Below are 15,695 nucleotides of genomic sequence, written 5' to 3' on the forward strand. Positions count from 1 at the left end.
TATATATACTAGTTAAATTATTTGATTCGCGTGACGTATTTCATTTCATTGAAATGCACGTGCGGGGTAGTGTCTTATTTTAAGTTGTGCATGGTGCATAATACATGTATATTGAAACATAGAACTAGAATACTAACGGGAACGCCCACTCGGTGACGTATAACGGTGATGACATAATTATGTTGTACATCGCATGCGCGAAGTCAATAAGGCACAAGTAACTTCCGGCCGTATGTCAACATGGCAGAAGCAATGAAATGAAATGAAATGGGGTTTAACGTCCTACTCTTCTGCACCTAACCTGGGCTAATTGAAGACGGGCATACGCCATACAGTCTGCTATGAGGGAAATTTTGCCTGGGCAGCGGCGCTACGGCCTACTCTTATATCGAATTCCATCTGCCAAGGGATCTTTTACGTGCACGCCAATGTGTACACGGGACCTCGGTTTTTCGTCCCATCCGAACGACTAGGCAGCTGTCCTTGTCAGGCCCTCCGTTCTGCATCACTGACAAGGGGAAATCACGCCGGAAAATCGAGATGAACTTTCTCGGCCAATGCAGGGATCGAACACCCGACCTCCAGGCTAGCGAGCCAGCGCCTTGCCCACTTAGCCACGTGATCCCCCCATGGCAGAAGCGTACGACGTCCTGGAATTTCAAGAACTTGACGGTGTAATAGATGTAAGTTATTCATAATTTTAATGAGTTTTTTTAAAATTAGTTATATAACATACCATCGGGAGTATAAACCATTTATTTTCGGACATTAAATTATCCGAACACACGTTTGTGTATCATTTTCTACTACATATTATAAAATTATTATTAATAAATTATGATGACATTCACATTTTATTTAGGACTTGTTATTATTTTTATTTATTGTTTTGTGTATATTGTTGTTAGCCTTTGGCATGTCCGTGCCAGTTTTGGCTGGTTTCCCAGTGCCCTTTTCTTGTTTATAACGAGGGGTTTTACATAGGCTAAGCCTGTTCCCCAATCCCATTCAGACATTCTGAATAAAAATATTGTTTATAAAAAAAAATGTTTATTCTTTACTACAGCTTTTCTTTGCTAAAGATTTGTTTGAGACATCTCAACCTGTCGTTCCAGTAGCATCCGTAAGTTTTCTACATATACAACATACATACATATAGTCACATAGTGTTCGTAGCAAATTGGCAGGTTTTGAAACTCATTATAGTCTCGACCATGACTATATATTTTTTTTCTTCTCAAACGATCAAATTGCTTTGGAAATGAAATGAAATGGGTTTTAACGTCCTACTGTTCTGCCCTCCTATGCTGGGCTAATGAAGACGGGCATAGGCCATAAGGTGTGATTTAAGGGAAATGTTGCCCGGGCAGCGGCACTATCACCTATTCTTATATCGAATTCCAACTGCCAAGGGATCTTTTACGTGCATTCCAATGTATACAGGTGACTTCGGGTTTTCGTATCATCCGAAGGATTAGCCAGCTGTCCTTGTCAGGCCCTCCGTACTGCATCACTGACAAGGGGGAACCACGCCGGAAAATCTGGATGAACTTTCTCGGCCAATGCAGGGATCGAACACCCGACCTCCAGGCTAGCGAGCCAGCGTCTTACCCACTTAGCCACGTGATCCCAAATTGCTTTGGAACAGTTTCTTTTATTTTGTATAATATTTTCTTTAAAGGGACAATAACACTCTTGCTGGCTTGAAAGCTCCAGAAAATAAATAATATCTCTATCTAAGTACTAGATGTTTAAGTGTCCCACCTGTTGTGTAAATTATCCATTACATCCTATTTTACTTGTCCAGAGGGTTCGAAAATCTTTTTAAATCGACGTTTCATTTGAAAAGGTTTACGTTAGACGTTTCAAACCATTATGTTGAATTTTTCAAATAAGGTGTGTTAAGATGAAATTTGTATCATCAATTAATTGAAATATTCTAAAATAGTACAATAAGTTGACCAGAATAAAGAGTGGGACATATTATTCAGTTACAACAAGAGTGGTATTGAGCCTTTAAAGAACTGTATTAATTTGGTATCAAGCTCGTAATTAGATAAAATTGTGAGGGAAATTATAACCTCCAACCCTGTCTTTGGTTGTGAACAGATTTACACTGGTAATTTTAATTCATAGCTATTGATTTTGTTTGGTTTTTATTTACGTTGTTTTCATTGTTATTTATTTTCTTTTTAAGATTCAAACTAATCCAGTTAAATTTAATGGGAAAGTTCAAGTAGTGGTTATATGAAAAATGATCTGATGTTCACATGATCCCAAGGGTTTGCCGAACCTCAATCGAGTTTAACCCCAACAAGGAATATTATACATCAAAACTGTTCATCTGCCTGTGCATTTTCTAGTATAAGTTTATCATCATTTGGAACAAATAGTTAAATTACTATTCAAGATAACAACAATATGTGGTTGGAATGATCCAAGGCTCTGTTCAAAGATATTTTATTCACATGACAGTGATGCTTGTTAAATAAAACTTGTGAATTTAACAGATAATGACCATTGATAAACACTAAAGGCAAATAGAAATGCACAAAAAAATCCATAAGCTTATGATAATAATGATTAAACATACATTATGCAAGAGCTAAATCTGCCTATTGCGGGTTTTCTTTAGGCCTGAAATGTTTTCTAAATTATTAATTAGACATTAATTAACTTATCCAGGCCCTAATCAACTCTTGATAGCATCGGATTTCTCCAATATTAAATAGATTAGAACAGTTCAGCCATATTTTAATTTAAGCTAAAAATGGAGGAGTGAGACTTTACTTCGAACAACCAGTACGATGGTTGAAATTATTGCACACGTCTTGTCAAACCTTCAAAGGCCTTCAAAGGCTAATATCTTCGCTCGCAATAGAGTAATTTGAATGAAATTTTCAAATTATTCATTTTACATTATTTATCTTCGAACTATTATAGCAAGAATGGCTAGCTCTTTATCAAAATCTTACATAATGTATATTTAAGAATAATTTAATACATTTATAAAGCTCACACATTACAAGTAGTGCACCTGTATAAAATTTGTATAAATTTTGTTATCATTGTTAATATTTTATACTGAGATGCAATAAAAATAATACATCACTTTTATAAATGGATGAATGTAAATCTTGTTTGAAATGAATCCAGGTTTAACGCCCTACTTAGTACTTTTCAGCTCAATGTTGTTTTAAAGATTTGCTTTAATCTTGCAAGTAAGGATGTACATGTAACAACATCATATTACGATGATAACATGTGAGAATGTTTTGAAGATTGCGTAAACGCACCCCGAACAATTCTCAATCAAAAAAATTAAACCCAACAGAATCAGTATGTTGATTTTTCTGGTACACACGTGGGGTATATAATCCAGCTTTTAAAAAGCTAGGTTTTGTGCAACTGCGGAAGGTGCAAAGTTATGCCACGTCATCTCAGAGGTGCTATTTCATTGCGTCTCGATATATTTTGTTTACAATTATCAACCTGGCCCCAAGTTCACAAAGCATTCCCAGACTTAAGAATTTGCTCAACTTTCAATCACTGTTGTTGAGATATATCTTTGATCCAGAAACACAAAACTTAGCACATAGTTTCTTAATGATATATTTACATTAAAACAACAATAGTTAGTAAAGTGATATATTTTAGTTAAAATAAGACAAACAATTTTGAGTAAAACCTTAACTTAAGACTGAGAATGCTTTGTGAACTTGGGGCCTTGTTTTCTTTTCATTACTTATTATCTACAATACAGTAATAACAAGAAATAAAAAATCTGTAGAACACTGCTGATTAAGTTCTAGATTTAATCCTAGATTCAATCACATTTATATTTTTATACTTCCAATATCGATATTAATTCCAATAGAGCCAGGAAATGATTAGTTTAATTATACACTTTCTATTTTGTTGTATGAAATTATCTGTATAATCTGTGTTTTTGTTACTTTCATTGTGTGAAATGCTTGCAGCAAAGTGCTGTAAATAAAATACCCGACATCACTGATCACAGTTTAACTCTGTAACTTCTCATTTGACCTCAAATCTATATGGAGTGGAGTCAGTTGGAAGAAATAAATCAAAATGGAGTGAAATCTACATTTTAATCAAATTCGTACCACATGATTATATTCTACCACTTTTTGCTCGTTTATATGGCAACTATATATTATTGCTAAGCTATTTTTGAATTGTAAATTACATTTACAAGTATGTAAATATTGATTCTTTGAATTATATATTGTCAATCAAAATCTGAATATGCAATGTGCTATATAGCCATATATGTGAAATAAACTATTATTATTGCTATTTACTTTCTCTGTAAATCTCTGTTAATCTGTCGACAACTTAAACAAATTTCTTTTTGAGTGTCCTCAACAAAACTATTACATACAGAAGCAAGTACACAGCTTTCGTAATTGATATGTTGACTTATTTGTGTTCATGACATTGAGAATAAGACTGTAAATGTTTTGATGTTATGCCCCTACATATCTTCATATTCTCAACAGTTCTTATAAGTAAATCTATAGATGTAACTTTAATTTGAACAGGAAACAAGAATTATTATATTGTACTTCACAATTCAAGTCCTTGTCAATGGTTAAATGGTATGTTACACTTTTATCTTCAGTTTTAAACAGATAGATATAATCACTTGAAGACTGACATAGCCACAAAGCAGGCATTTGACATAAAAATGATTTCTGCAACATCTGAAAGGTTACTTCGTTCATATGTAAACATTGAGTTTCCTCGGTTTTCCTTGGACTCTGAATAAAATAGACAAATTCATAACATTCAATTAAAACAAGAAGAATTGGATTCTCATACATGTATTCATAATTTTCTCGGTTTCTGAATAAAATCGAAAAAATTACAAAAGTAAATATAAAGAAGAATCGGATATTCATACAAGTATTTATAAATAAAATTATGAGAGATTACAGAAAGAGCTAGCAGTTCTCATTATAATAGTTAAAACTAGATAATGTAAAGGGAATTTGCTGAAAATGTCAGTCAAATTGATTCACCCTGAATCGAGTATTTAGTAATTGAATTTTTGGCCTAGCCTCGATCATCATTATTAAGCTCGGTACGATAAAAAAAACATGTTCTCGATTATCCATTTTTTGATTTAATCAGAAGTAGCAGACTGGGCTCTAATCCAGTATATATCACAGGCTAGCGATGCCATCGAGCTTTGATTATGGTCTGGATAAGTTAATAATGTAATATGAATGTATATAAACTGATTTACATTCAATGTTTTCCGTTTTTACTCCAATTTCAAACTAGTTATGTTCGGCGAAATAAGCCAGCAGTCTCAAGCGAGTGCAAATTTCTAGCGTCTGGTTATTCCAGTCTACATACGCCGTTTGGTTTGGTGCAATATGTCTAGCCTCGTTCCTCGAGTCTCTTGCTAGAACTGGGGCTGAAACGCATTATGGTACACGATTCGTGTACCAATGGCAAAATGTTTATTTTGTCTTAAATATTGGATATCAGAAGCTCATCATTTCCTGGTAAGATAACAGCATCAATGTTGATTTAAATTGACAAATAAACCGTGTTTTCAATGTTGAAGATTTTGGATGATATTGAGTTAGAGACTTAGCTACTTTAATGTCTAATTAATAATTTAGATAACATTCCAGGCCTAAAGAAAGACCTGCAATTGACAGATTTAGCTCTTGCATAATGTCTGTTTAATATTGATGAATTAAATGTCCATATACTGATCTTTTATAAGGAAACATCGAATGTTCATATTCATAATTAAGTTAACAGAAATTTAAGTTACCGGTGACTTCCTTGGATTCCATTTCTTTGTTGTTACGCTTTTCTGTAGAAGAATTAAGGTTGATAGTCTCCCTAACCCTTCTTTTAATCTTCGATATGTGGACCCAGAATTTTTGTAAACATCTAAAATATTCATAAAATCAAAATAAAAAGGTTCCTACATACAAAAAAAAAGGTTCAGATATAATTTTTTTTCCATGCTTGTTGATTATTCATACTGGGAACAAGATTAGTTCGGAATTTAAAAATAAAAGGATTTGACAGGTCAAGGTCAGTCATAAATAAATATACAATTTTAATTTTTATGGAACTGCTCAGTTAAAACTTTGACCTTTAAAAAAAATAATAATTAGAAATTCATAAAATTAAAGTAAAAGAAGATTGTTGAGAGAGAATCGTCATGCTGTCACACACTCATCGGGTGTAGTAATCGTCAATTTCATAACAAATTGAAAGTAGACTAGGCCTAGCTAAGGCACTAATGTAAATAAACCTATATGCATACAACTTTGATGAGAGAAAGGGTAAAATCTAACGGGCAAACATGAAAATACAGACATTCAGCTAGTATGGGTTTAACGTAACTTCATTGTTTCATTGTAGGTTGTCAGGGTGGACTGCCAACTAGAATCTACATAATTAATTTCTTTTGAGTTTTCACTTACTTTTTCAACGAAATAATCCGGCTCAACGTGTCTTGAACATATTGTCAAGGTCTTGTCATTTATCGGGTCTGATCTGGTAGACTGTATGATACGTAATGATTCTCTCTCCACTCTATGTTGTTTTTGGGTAAGCGATAGAATGATCAACCCCGATTTCTTTTATTGCAGGCGGAACATCCGAACAAAACACAATTCGCGCCAGGCATTTTGTTAGTGCGAGCAGAAACCGGAAGTACGCTGTGCCCGATATCAGCGTCAGAGGCCCGCCGTCACATAAAGTAGTGACGTCACACGGTGGGCGTTCCCGTTATTATTCTAGTTCTATGATTGAAACAAAGTCTCACTCTCTACCATTAAACATCACATAATACAACTGACGCAGTCTCTTTCTTTCTGCCACATTAAAAGCGTCCATTACTTACTATATCAAATTTAATGTGAACGAAAACAGTGATGTGATATAGGATATCCGTCCATAATTTCATCAGTTCTACCAAGATCTCTATCTTTGTTTTGGCGGGGGTGGATGACCGAATGGTTGGCGTGTGCGCGCTGTATCATAATGTCTGTCATTGAGTCAACTGGCGTGATTTCGAATCCCCGGTTGTACGTGACAAGGAGTAAGGTCGTCTGTCCAACCTCGTGGGTTTTCTCCAGGTCCTCCGGTTTCCCCCCATTGCTAAAGACCCCTACGCGCAAGCGAATTATTGAAATAAAATTGAACCATGTGTTAGTCCCGAAATGACCTAGTTTGTGTCGAGTGGACGTTAAACCCCATTCCCCCCCCTCTCTCTCTCTCTCTCTTTGTTTTGTGTTTACAAATTTACCTGGGAGAACAAATTCGGAATTTAATAAAAATTCAGAATTTTGACATCCATTGTTTGTCCGTATGATCAAGTACTGTAGATAGAAAAACAAATGAGCGGGTGAACAGAGTGACTGCAATGTACTATCACATTAAATATAGTTTTATTTGTAAGGCCCCAGAAAAGATAGAATCATAAAAAAAGAATGGCGGAGAAAGAATTTAGGATTTATTTCATACTCACCTGAGGCGGTATTAATCATCACAGATTATAATTATATACTATTCAAAAAAAGTAGGGGATATTTGATTTTGGGGGCATAATACTAAAATATGCAAATGACTACGAAAAAAGTCACTATAGAACCTAACAGAAGAAACATTTCCAGTTACATGTGACGCCCAAACGCACCAATAGCTACCGCATGGAATGCAGGTGATGCTTGGGATCATCATGGGGGTCCAACCCAAGATTTGCACGACTCTGACTTTGAATGTTACAGTCATTGTGGCATTGAATTCCAGGGTGGAAACATCAGTTTAATTGTTTTAGTGACCAGAAAACAAATTTTGATATGCGTCGGCTTACCCAAAATGAAAGGTTACGTGCCCTTGGCATGCTACAGATCGGCACAACACAGGCGGTTGTGGCGCGGACGGTGAATGTTTCTCAGTCTGTCATAAGCAGGCTATGGTCCAGATACCGTGATACACAATCTGTACAGGACAGACCACGCTCAGGTCGACCAAGGGCGACAACTCAAGCCCAGGATCGATTTATCCGTACTTTGGCCCTGAGAAATCGTGTCATCACAGCAAATCAGATCAGCGCTCGTCTTCAAACAGACACTGGTGTGAGAATGAGTGGCCAGACGATTCGGAATCGACTGCATAGGGGTCACCTTCGCGCCCGACGTCCTCGCGTGATCCCTTGTTTGAGAGATCATCACATTCAGGCAAGACGTCGTTGGTGTAGGGATCGTCAACACTGGGATAATCGACGCTGGAGCAATGTGATGTTTTCAGATGAGTCAAGGTTCACTGTTGATTTTTTGGACAGACGTAGGAGGTAGTGGCGTCGTAGAAACGAGCGCTTCCAAGACGTTAACGTCATCAGACATGATCGATTTGGGGGGGGGGGGTCTGTTATGGTGTGGGGAGGCATCACTGTTGCTGGAAGAACGGCTTTACATGTTGTTGCAGGGCGTGTTACAGGCCAGTACTACCGGGACAACATCTTGGCAGTCCATGTTGTGCCGTTCGCACGACGTCATGGCCGCCGTTTCATCTTCCAGGATGACAACGCAAGATGTCACAGGGCCAGGATCGTTACAGGTTACCTCCAACAACAGAACATCACCACAAAACCTTGGCCAGCACTGAGTCCCGACCTCTCCCCCATCGAGCATGTCTGGGACATGCTTGGACAGAGGTTACGTCAACGTCAACAACGTCCTGCCAATGTCCAAGAACTTGCTGCTGCGTTGCAACAGCAATGGGACAATCTGGACCAAAATGACCTTAGACGTCTCATTAGGAGTATGCCACGTCGGATCAATGCTTGTTTGGCAAACAGAGGAGGATTTACCCGTTACTGACTTGGTTGTGATGCTGTGGTAACTTTGCTGTTTGACCCCGGGTATCATAATGGTCAGTCTGTGCCTTACTTAGTCTAACGATCATTTGTAATAAATCGATGAATGTGAACTTCATTTCATTTTGTCATTTGTTTCTTCGTCAGTTTCATTAGGTGACTTTAATAACACTTAAAAATCAAATATCCCCTACTTTTTTTGAATAGTATATATGAATCTATAATGTACAAAAAAGGACCAAACGACCCTTCAGAAGTAAATGAATCACAGAGGTCAGTTACAATTGATACATCCAGGTGGGTATCTAAAAACCTCGAGGTTGACAATTTCAAAAGACATAACGTTGCATTAATTGTATATGTAAAACTTTGGTTGTTTCTGTAAAATTCGAAAGGCGCACTGATGCTTGGATATTGGCTATTATGACTGCTAAGGCACACTTTTGTCTTTAGGGTTAGCCTTGAAATGTGAGAAATGAAATTCATTAAATTCCTGGGATTAAATTACGGAAAATTCCAGCTATAAGAACCAGTAAGAAGGACTTATAAGTTTTATTAAGATAAAAAACGATCTGACGGATTGCCTACAGAATTTTTAATATTCATTCCATTCTTACTTGATACAATTCTTATCCAAAATACATGTATAATTATCTTCCTCAACAGGCAGGTGGTCAAGTACCACATGGTAAAGCTTTTCTGCAGAAATTGCCAATTTTTCATAGAATATACCACCTTCATCTACACCGCGTAATACATCTGCGCTTTATAAATTGGTTCTTATGTCAGATAACTGTATTAGACATGCAAAGGTTGGGGTGGGTTTGAAATGTTGGACCATGGATTTTCCATTTATAATGCTAGACCATTAATAGTTTACCCTATCATCTTGTAGGATATTATTCCGTGGTATTTTCATCACAAGAATTCCACAAGATATTGGACAAAGACACAAATTCAACTTTTTTTCAAAAATTTCTTCTCAGATCCCCTTATCCTCCCGCATGGTAACCAAATAATTTTGATAGATAGTTTTTTTGACTGTGGCGTTTTTCGCCACAAGCGTTCCGCTAAAATTCACGAAATTCTTCTTGGACCCCTTCTACGCATGTTAAAACATTTCTAATATTCAGATTCTGCAAGAAACCGGGCGAAAATTTTGTATGTTCAAAACCATGCATGTGACGCTTAAGTCTCACGCACGGGATTTATTAAAATTTTCGCCAGTATAGTATCACGCTCGGCGAGTTGTGAGCTAAGCTTTAAACGCCGTTTAACTAAGGTTTCAATTACGACTATAAAGACTACAAGTTTTTATTACTTTAAATTACATCCTTCTCCAATGAGATAAAGTCTAAAATGAAGTTATATTTTGCTCTTTTTTTAGAAAAAGTTATTTATTTGCTTATTTGACCTTTGTGTGGATAATATTACGATGTAAAGTACAGATAAATTGTCATTTCACAATTTATTTGCCTCACCGGGGCTATATAAATATATGTAGAACAGATTTTTGTATATTTGATTGTATTTTAATCGTATAATTTGATAGGCTGTGATATATGTTTTGATTGTTGTTGGTAAATATATCTTTAAGATGTGGCCGTGACAGTCGGAGCAGAACAGCATTGATCATTTGTTTGGAGCTATAACGGTAGGATGATGCTGACGTGTCATTAAGCAATATTTCATTTAATTTTATTTCTTTGCTAAAATATTTGTTTAAAATATTATTATTATATGGGTTAAATATTTCTGATTAGATGTGTCAACATGTACGTATTATTGTCACCTTTTAATAAAATTTATGAAATGTGTCGTTAGTTTTTATTTCATTTTCCCACAAACAAAAGATGATCACGAATAAAGCTCCAGACGTGTGAAAGCGAATTTCCTTATTGTATATTGTTGGGAATTTTAGGTTGGTAGGGAAGGACCTCAGATCCGATGCGGTGTTGGGGGTGATAGAGGATACGCTCGATCCCTTCGTTTGAGGAGTAGCTTTATTCGGTTGGGTAGGTAATCTCCAGATATATCCGATCAACTCAACAGACGGCACCCAGGGCCCCCAATATTAAAGGGGCTATAAAAGTGTTATAAAACATCTTGTCACATATTATGTTGTGTATGTTTGTGCCAAATAAGTACAACTACCCACCATAATGACATACAAATTGCATTTGTGTGGATGTGGCTGACAATCACTGTTTATTTAATGATCCGTGACATTGTCTTACACACTTTAGTCTACTCTTAACCATTTATCATCATCCTCGACTTTTCTCAATTCTGTTTACAACACACTTTTATCTTTGTCTAGTCGTGGGATAGGGATTTGGAGGGGTCTCATTAATGGAATTTTAACTTCAAGTGTATTTCAAAACATATATTTGTTTTATATACTGTGATATATATTTTGATTAAGTATTATTGATCATTTGTCTGGAGTCAAATGGCTCAGTGGATACTGACGTTCCATTAAACACTATTTCATTTCAATTTATTTTTTGCAAAAACATTTGTTTAAAATATCATTATGATATGGGTTAAATATTTCTGATCAGATGCGTCTACATGTACTATTATAATCGCCCTTTAATAACATTTATGAAGTGTATCGTCAGTTTTTATTTTTCCATAATTGAAAACGATCAAGTGGGTTGAGGACAAATTTGTATGTCGTTTAGATTTATAACGTCGATTGGTTGGTTGGGGAGGAGCTTGGGTTGGATTGGGAAGCGATCGGGCCCGTTGTTGAGTTCAGGTGGGTTGGAGAGGAGATTGGGTCCTCTGGGGGGGGGAGCTTGGGTGAGATAGGGAAGCGATCGGACCCGTTGTCGAGTTCAGGTGGGTTGGAGGGGAGATTGGGTCCTCTGGGGGGGAGCTTAGGTGCCTGGAGAGGTACCTGTCCCTTTTAGTAGTTTAGGTTAGTTGGTGAGGAGCTCGGACTCGTTGGGGAGTACATGTCGGTTGGGGTGTGCTGGGGCCCGTCGGGGAGTTCAGGTCGGTTCGGAGAGGGGAGGGGTTAGTTCGTTGGAGTTGCGCGCACTACTGTTGGGGAGTTCAGGTGGGTTTATGAGGAGCGCGGAACCGTTGGTGGACTGCAGGTTGGTTGGGGAGGGGCTTGAGTCGGTTGGAGAGTAAATTGGGCTCGTTGGGGTGGTGCCTGGGCTCGTTAGGGAGGTGCTCGGACCAGCTGGAGAGTTCGGGTTGGTTGAGGAGGAGCTAAGGTTAGTGTTAACAACATCTCTTATGATGGCTAACTCTGGTGGGAATTTCTTACCTCAGTAACCGGCTTACAAATAAATTCTCTCATTGGATTTAATATGATGATACCATTTTCAGTTCAGTGAATACAAGTAGACATAGTCATTACCTGGCTGGTGGAAGGCGTGGTCTATCTATTCTACACCCGTATTAACTACATATTTTGTATTTTCTGGTCTGTCCAGAAACCTTATGTACTACCGGTTTCCATTATCTGGCTGGTGGAAGGCGTGGTCTATCTATTCTACACCCGTATCAACTACATATTTTGTTTTTTCTGGTCTGTCCAGAAACCTTATGTACTACCGGTTTCCACTAATGTATCATTGACTTGACCATGAGGCGTGAAGGGCGCATATCAATCTCCACGTGATTCTCTGGAGCATCCAATGTAAGTCAGTAGTGACAAGTACATTATTCGGCCCTGGTTACTTTCCAACCTAGTCAAACACCTGCCTTGAAGGGCACGACATTAGTGGCAACGCAGTTGTGGGCCATGGCGAATCAAACCCCCCTAACATATCAAACATCAACTAATAGCTGTAACATTTCGTGTGGTATAGTAAAATATCAAAGCGATTGAAGAAATTGATTAACAACGCAGTTGTGGCCCATGGCGACTCAAACCCTCCTAACATATCAAACATCAACTAATAGTTGTAACATGTCGTGTGGTATAGTCAATTATTGAAGCATTTGTGGGCTACGGCGACTCAAATCCAAATATATAACATATCAAACATCATCTCATTGTTACAACATTTCATGCGGTATCGTAAAATATCAAAGCGGTTGAAGAAATTGATTAAAGATGCATTATTGAAGATTTGGATTTTAAAGAACTTGTCGTTCTCGCTAAAACAGTTCAAAAATAGATACTGAAAAATGGATATATTAAAAATGTCAATTTTTTATGAAATGAATGTTGTCTATGATTTTGTTAGTATTTATTACATCCTTTCTCATATGCGATGAAAAAAGTCTAAATTTTCATAAAGCTAAATATCTTGGTCGTTTTGTTTCTGTAGAAAATGTTATGTATTTGCTTATATAATCTTGATGTGGATGATATTACGATCTAGATAAATTGGCTTGTAGAATTTGGTGACATCAGAACATTTTACTTTTGATTCCCAGGTTTAAAAAAAAAATGAAATGAAGTGTGGTTTATCGTACTGTTTTTCTGCAACTGGGATAATGAAGACGGACATACGCCGTGTACTGTGTCACGAGGGAGTGACTGTTCGGACAGGAGTGTTGCCGTCTACTCCTTGTCGCATTTCAACTGCCAAGTGTTAACGACAATGCGTTTTTTCACACCACCCATTGGTGATCTACCTACCGTGGATCCCAATGTGGTCCGGATAATCGCATGATCTTTTACTTTAGCAGTTATCTCTCGATTTTTGAATCCTGCATGGAATGTTTTACTGGCATCCTCTTGATATCTCAGTGCCACCTGACGATTTCAACAGAAAAATTTGATTATTTCTAAAGCGCAAATTACGATGCGCCTCGCTGTTTTTTAAAACGAAATGTTATCCATTGAGGAATAATCAATGTCCGCAATAAAACTCGAAGATTGTGACTTCTTTCTAAGCTATTTGACCATGTATACCTTTTGACTTCACACTCTTGTTGGCTAAAGCAATTGTTTCGCTCGATCTATTCCCACAAATTCGCTCTTGCGTTCCTGTTAGTATAAACGACTTCATTCAAACAGTAGTTAAATTAACCAAATGCGATCGCCGCGTTCACGGTCGGGTGACATTCGTGCGTAGTTTAAACGAATCTTAAGACAGATACCGCGACCATACAAAGGACCTAAAGCATACATCACTCTTTGGGAAAGTTGGAAAACTTACAAATACCATGTTTAAAATTGGTGTATTCGGGCTAGTGATGGCTATCAACAATATCAGCTTCTGTCTGCATAGTTAAACACACTTATAAACTAAACATTCATGACATTGTCCTTTTAAACTGATGTTGCACAGAACAATAAACATTTTAACTCATTATAAACATACTTTTGTGCAGTTGGCATCACTGCAGAGATAACTAGTCAGATGAGCCACTGACATGACATCCAATACCAATATAGTTTCGCATTTAATAGTAGAGCAAGATTAAAAATATAAACAAAAGCAATAGCCTAAGAAATAAATTAAAATTTACAGAGTAGAATCTGTTAGTTATTGGGTATAGACACTAAATGGTGCAGGGGTATTAGTAAAAATAATGCACAATTACCTGGATTAATATAATATTATTATGTATAATTTACAGGTGTTCGTACATATAAGATAACTTCTGCTGGTCAGAAGACAGAAATTAGCGCTATTTTAAATGTTACTGAGATAAGTAATCATTCAACAGATATAGGAAAACAAAACTCACTGGAAAACAAGTGGCAAGTATAGTATGGATTAGAGTTATTCAGTTGTACCCATGTCTGTTTAGGTGTATTCCCACGACGGCGCAGTTACAGAGCGTGATCAAAATCAATGCTTCCCACGAAGGCGCGGATATCAACTTGTCGGCTTTCGTTTGAAGAGAGACGTGTTGTTATGGGGAACTAATTAACGGTATTTAAAGATTTCAAGAATTCATGTTCTCCACTCTGAATTTTATTCACCAATAGGCAACTAATGATAAAAATCATCAAATCATCCAAGTGGTGTTCACATATTCGCTCACTCTCAATCAGTGCCATTTTTTAAAGATGTATAAAAGGCCGTAGAACTATTCGGAATTCAGATAATTTTCTATGCTTTTATTTCCTAACGTCATAATTATGTCAAACGTGTTGCTAAAATCTTAGTTAATTAGTAACATTAGGAATTATGAAAGTGTAAATTCTTATCATAACAATCATAACACCATTGTTACATTTTTAATCCGTTTTAACATAATTCCCACGAAGGCGTCGAAAACGACGTCATTTAATCTGTTACGGTCAATAACTGCGATGTCCTGGGAATAAACACCTGTTTATTGTCTGTAACTCACTTACTATTCTACAATCTACAATATCGTTATGTATTGTAAACAGTTTAATGGGAATGGGAATTCCATTCTAATCTATTTTTAAATTGTATTTTTATATTTTTGTATGAAGTAATTATTAATAAAGACGGCAGTGGTGCTGTTGGTCCGGTGTTTTCTAGAAAAGAAATTCAAATGGCCAATGCTACAAATTGTGTAATAAACTTTTATTCAAAGAAATGTGAATAAAATGACAAAACAAGAATGTATGTCCCTTTTCATTGCAGGGTGATATCTGATATATCGTCACAACAGGTGGCTATGTCTCATAACATGTATGGAGATGAAATAAAATAGCATCCGTAATTCAGTAACACACATCATTGTAACCAGGCCACTACACGCCTTATGATTTTAAATACAAATATTTCTTTTTGTCAGTGTAGTTACAAAGCAGTTGGCGCAGTCGAGAAAAAACACACATAAAATAAGATTTTAAAGATGATACAATACTTGAAAAATATATTAGGGTAACCGTCGCGAGACAGTGTATGACTTCTAT

At 36.6% G+C, this 15,695-nt stretch overlaps 2 long non-coding RNA genes across 2 annotated transcripts; one reads left to right on the forward strand and one right to left on the reverse strand.

The window, feature by feature from the left end:
• The first annotated feature begins 245 nt into the window (after nucleotides 1–245).
• On the forward strand, nucleotides 246–6,710 carry LOC130010783 (uncharacterized). Its single transcript, XR_008786059.1, has 3 exons — nucleotides 246–683; nucleotides 1,067–1,123; nucleotides 6,648–6,710. It is a non-coding gene; the product is annotated as an uncharacterized LOC130010783 (long non-coding RNA).
• On the reverse strand, nucleotides 4,590–6,732 carry LOC126811044 (uncharacterized). The gene is made up of 3 exons (XR_007675357.2): nucleotides 6,480–6,732; nucleotides 5,816–5,937; nucleotides 4,590–4,784 (listed from the first exon to the last, which is right to left on the reverse strand). It is a non-coding gene; the product is annotated as an uncharacterized LOC126811044 (long non-coding RNA).
• Nucleotides 6,733–15,695: the final 8,963 nt, after the last annotated feature.

The sequence above is a fragment of the Patella vulgata genome, chromosome 2 (assembly GCF_932274485.2).
Source record: "Patella vulgata chromosome 2, xgPatVulg1.2, whole genome shotgun sequence".
NCBI classification, from domain to species: Eukaryota; Metazoa; Mollusca; class Gastropoda; family Patellidae; genus Patella; species Patella vulgata.